The sequence below is a fragment of the Elephantulus edwardii genome, unplaced genomic scaffold (assembly GCF_000299155.1).
Source record: "Elephantulus edwardii isolate Elephantulus edwardi_28Jun2011 unplaced genomic scaffold, EleEdw1.0 scaffold00044, whole genome shotgun sequence".
In the NCBI taxonomy this organism is placed as follows: Eukaryota; Metazoa; Chordata; class Mammalia; order Macroscelidea; family Macroscelididae; genus Elephantulus; species Elephantulus edwardii.
The window spans coordinates 11,050,211-11,055,915 of NW_006399794.1; the positions used below are offsets into that span (position 1 = coordinate 11,050,211).

Here is a 5,705-nt window from a genome sequence, read left to right on the forward strand (position 1 = left end):
TGTTCTGGTATTCCCATTCTTCTCAGAGTCAGTTTATCAGAAAGTAAATCACAAAGATAATTCAATGCAAATGAAGCCAAGCTCTTTCTATTGAAAACCTTCCTCCAGACTTGGGAGGGAGTGGTCAGCAAATGCAAGAATCTGGTAAACACTTCAGGATTGCCTTAGTACTTCAGGGTGAACTCTTGCTTGTATGTACCTCACCTCCCCCACATCCTGATAGCATTCAGGTTTATTACAAATATTTAGTATTGGCTTCCCATAGGGAGTTGTGCTGGAAACTCAAAAGCCATACCCTGTAATATTTTTAATCCACCAGTTAGTTCAGGCAGAAGAAGTTTGTGCAATCTGCTCCTGTGTATTGACAGTCTCAGAAACCCATTTGGAGAGTCCCCTACTAATTGATTTCACTTTGACAGCAACAGTTGAGAGAGAATTTTTAATAGAATTTGTTACAATCCACTCTGTCACTCTTTCTGTTGTTTTCTGCTTTTACACAAGATCCATCTGACTACAACATTGTTGATATGTCTTATTCTGCATCCTCTTCTGAATCCAAAGTTCATTTCTTTCCGTTTCTTTTTTATTAACTGCTCAATTATCTTTAAGTTGTCTTCAGAAATAGTTAAACTTTTACATCATATTAATAATATTATCTGTTATTTCTGCATTCTGTTTGAACATTTTTCTTTGGAAAAGGCACAAATACAGAAAGAAGTCTTCCAGTTGGTTGGTCAGATATAGTTTACCATCTACATTTCTTGTGATTAACATATGAACATTCCCACATTGAATTAATTTGTTGAAATATTTCAATTGACATTCTGTTTATTGCTGGAGTTTTGTTTTTTCATTGCCTTCAGAGCAGCTTAAACTCTTTCCTTCAATAGTGTCTATTCCTGATCATATTCTACTTTATCCTACAATTGTACTTTGGCTCTTGTGTTTATGTTTTATGTTTTTCATCTCCAACTTCAGCATATATATGATAAATTGATGGTATTTTCCATATTTAGCCTATGGCCTTGTTCTTACAAGTGGTATTTTCTTCATTGCCTCTTCTCACAGATGTATTCAATTTAAATACATCTGGTGAGGTCCACATATGTTATCGCTTATTCCTGTTGTTTAAATTCTGGTTGGTTTTTTTTTTTTTTACTCAGTAGTTCATTGGTCTTGCTAAATTCTTTCACATTCTCTCCAATATTGTTTCTATAATCAAGACCATATTTTTCCTTGATAGTTCTTTTTTTTCAACTCTTATATTACAATCACCAATAATTATGAAAACATCTTTATTGTATGTTTGATCTTAACTGCATAAATTAGTAAAATAATTCTTAATCTTTGACATTAATGATTGGTGCATAAATTTGAGTAATATTTGTACTAACTCATCTTCCCTTTGGTGTATATGTCCCATCACTGATAGCATTATACTTCAGTATAGGTCTTTTACTTTTCTTTTTGGCAACAAATGCAGTGTTGTTCCTCTTCAATTTGCCATACCCAGAATAGTAGAAAATATAATTATTCAGTTAAAAATGTTTAATGCCAATACATTTCAGCTTTCTAATGCCTAGGACTTCTTTTTGTGTCTGATAACTTTTAGTTTTTCTATACCCTTATGTAATGTACTTCAGCTTCTAATTATTAACAGCTGTTTGTATGTGGTGTTTCTCATTTGAGTCTTCAGATTAGCAACTACATTGGCATTTTCTCAATAGGAGTTAAGATCCTGGAAAGGATATCGTTCTCATAGAGGTACAGAGTCATGAAGGAGAGAAAGACTCTCAGTGAGATGGATAGACACAATAACTCACAATGAGCTAAAAGTGCAGTAGAGATTGTGAAGATGGTATGTGACAGTGCAAAGTTTTGATCTGTGTCTGAGTTACCTGGACTCAATGTTACTGAACAATCCCAACAATTGTATTAGCAAATGGAAGTTCCAAAAGCTTTGCTTTATTTATCCAATTAAAATTACCCTCTGAGGAGATATTTGCATTTGGGCGCCTATAAACTAGAGGGGTGCATCATCCAGCTCTATGTCACTTAATGTTCCATAGCTATTTAGAAAGTTTTAACTGAATTTTTTGGCAAAAAGTATATTGACATGTCATTCTCCCTACTCCATCTTAGTCTGTAAAATCCACTTAAAGGTATTCACCATTGTGGACTGAAACTTATCTAGAATATAAAATATAAGTGACATATTATCAAAGTTTCCATCATCAAAGCAATGACTAGGCCTCCACAGTATGACAAACTGGAAGGCAAGTAGTGGTGAGATATAAATAAATGCATAAAAATATATATTGATATATGTATATATATCAATGAAATATTAGTTTATATGTCTTTCATTTAATGTTACTCCATCATTGAACATCTATGAAAAAGTTATTGGTGATAAGCAGATGATAACCTCCTATTTTCCATTGTTAAAACATATTTTTAATGCTAGCTTATTTACAAAATTAAAATACATTGATTTTGAGAACAGATTCTTCCAATTTCTCTCACTACCCCACCCATCAAGTTGTACAACTCCATGATTAATTCCCCCTCCTCCTGCACATCCTCATCCCTCTGCTTGTCAATATTTTTTATATAAATCCTTTCATTTTCTTTCGTTTAAATGTTCTCTGTTGATCCTGTTTTAGACAAGAAGCATGACATAAGAATAAATTTTCACTTGTGAAATATAGGTTGAAAATAGTTCTTAATCATCAGCAGCTAATGTCTAAATAAATAATTCTCTTTACTGGGCTTTCATTACTTTATTAAAAAATGAGTATTGGTTCTGTTCACAGTACATTATAACCTAATGGGAATAAAGGCTTTTCTGGAAGTTGTAAAAAGCAGGTTGCCACAGTCATTAGGATTGATATATGATTATCCTACCAATTGCTTGCTAAAACAGATGGAAGAAGTACACAGAGTCACTTTATTAAAAATAATTTACTAACCTAGAAGAATTTCATGAAACAACACATGATCAAGAGGCACTGGTGATAAAGGAGAAAGTCCAACCTGCTCTGAAGGAATTGGAAAGAAATAAGACCGCAGGAACTAACAGAGTATCAATTGACATATTTCAACAAAATGATGCTGCCCTGGATGTGCTCACCAGGTTGTGTCAAGAAATCTGGAGGACAACTACCTGGCCAACTGACTGGAAGAGATCTATGTTTATTCTCATTTCAAAAAAAGGTAATCCAACAGAACGTGTAAATTATCAAACAATATCACTATTATCACATGCAAGAGAAATCATGCTATAGGTTACCACCCCCCGAAAAAAACCCCAAAAAACAAAAACCCAAAAACTGGAACAGGAGGACATTGACAGAAAACTACCAGAAGTTCAAGCTGGGTTTAGAGGAGGCCGTGGCAATAAGGACATCATAGCCAATTTCAGATGGATCATGGCTGAAGGTAAAGAATACCAGAAGAATGTCTATCTGTATTTCACTGAATCTGAAAAGTCATTTGATTATGGATTACAATTGTGGCTAACACTAAGAAGTGGGAATCCCAGAGTACTTGATTGTGATCATGTGAAACCTATACTGGAACCAAGAAGCAGTCGTCAGAATAGAGATAAAAAAACACTGCATGGTTCAAAATCAGGAAGAGTGCATCAGGGATCCTATCTCTATACATTTTTCAATCTGTATGCAGAACAGATCATTCAGGAGACTGGGCTTTAAGAAGAGGAATATGGCCTCAGGCTTGGACGAAGATTCATCAGCAGTCTGCGTTATACAGATGACACAACCCTGCTTGCCAAAACTGAGGAAAACCTGAAGTATTTGCTGCAGAAGATCAGGGACTTTACTATAGATTGCAATTCAATATCAGGACAAATATTCTCACTATTGAGCCAATTGGCAGCACCATGATAGCTGGAGACTGAGATTGTTAACAATTTCACTTACTTGGTTCCACAATCAACATTCTCACCACAAGTGGTTAGGAAATCAAAAGGAAAATTGCATTAGGAAAATCTGCTGGCCATGGAAGAAAGATGAGAAATCTCCCATGTGACTTATTGTCTCTGAAAAAAAAAACCTTTAGAGGGAAAGCTATGAATTAGTTCCTATTAGTTGGTACACAACAATAACTATATACAACATAATGAGATAATGACTGACTCTTCAGCACCCTCACAATTGTTGCTATGTCTACATTGATTAGTGCAGTTAATGTGTCATTCTATCTCATTGACGATTTTCTTCTTTCTTACTGATGCTCTACTAAACCAGGCAGGATGCCCTACCAGAGAAAGTCCTTCTTGATAACATGTCTAAAGTATCTGAAATGAAATCTCATCTTCTTCAATTCTAAGGTGCTATATATTCTAGTTGTACATCTTAAAGAGAGATCAATGCTATTCAATTGATCCTATATGTCACAGATACTTAATTTTTCTCTACAGCTAAACGTTCCTTTTGACTAATAACTAAACTTGAATGAACGTCACTGTTTTTACCTTTCTGTATATTTTCCTTTTTTTGGTCTTTTTTTTTTTTAGGTTTGATCACCATGTCTGTGTTCAATGGCACCTACCACCAGCCACCATTCTTTCTTCTTTCAGGCATCTCTCGGTTAGAGGATGCTCATATTTGGATCTCTGTGCCATTAAACATCATGTATATAGTTTCCATACTTTGAAACAGCATCATCATTCATATACTACGCAAGAACTCCAGTCTTCATGAGCCTCAATATATATTCCTATCTATGCTGGCAGCCACTGATATGAGAATGTCAGCATCCACATTGCCCACTATACTCAGCGTCTTCCTTAAGATTGAGTTTCACTGCTGTCTGGCTCAGATGTTCTTCATCCACACTTTCTCTTCCATGGAATCAGCCATATTGTTGGCCATGGCCTTTGATCACTTCGTGGTCATATGCAACCCACTGCATTACACTGTGGTCCTAACTCATACTCGAATTACTCAGATAGGCTTGGTTGCTCTGGCACAAGGTGTAACACTGACAGCTCCCTTGCCTATTCTACTCAAACGACTTCCTTTCAGTAAAAGTGTCATTTTTTCACACTCACTCTGTTTCCATCCTGGTGTAATGAAATTGGCTTGTGGGTCTATTCATGTCAACATCATCTATGGATGATGTCTTGGTTCTCTGTTCCTCTGGTGTTGACTCTGTGTTTATTATTCTATCTTGTGCTTTAACCTTGAAGATAGTTTTAGGCATTGCATTGAGGAAGGGAAGACTTTAGGCACTGAACCCATGTGTTTCCCATATTATCACTGTTCTTATTTTCTATGTCCCACTTATTACTCTAGCTTTGATCCACAGGATAGGCAAGTTCCACTACCCACTTCCCTGTGTGACCATGTCCAACATTTTTCTTTTTCTTACGCCTGTACTTAACCCCCTGGGGTACGGTTTGAAAACAAAACAGATTTGAAATGTATCATATAGACTGTTTGCACTTAAGGTGAGATAAAGGAGAGGAATGGGTCTCTTTGAGAAATTTATTTAAAGGTACCAAGGATGTTGAGAAAATAAAGAACAGATAATCTTTTCTTGTGTGGCTAAGGTATTTCTTTTAGTACATCTCTGACTATTTCTACTTAAAACTTTTTGGAAATGTGAAATTTCCTACTAGTTTTAAATATTTTATCTAGAGAAGTGTTATAAAACTCCATGCCCCTTCATTCTATACA

General features: G+C 35.4%; 1 pseudogene; it reads left to right on the top strand.

Moving 5' to 3' along the window:
* Positions 1 to 4,551: 4,551 nt before the first annotated feature.
* LOC102855316 lies at positions 4,552 to 5,446 on the top strand (annotated as a pseudogene).
* Positions 5,447 to 5,705: the final 259 nt, after the last annotated feature.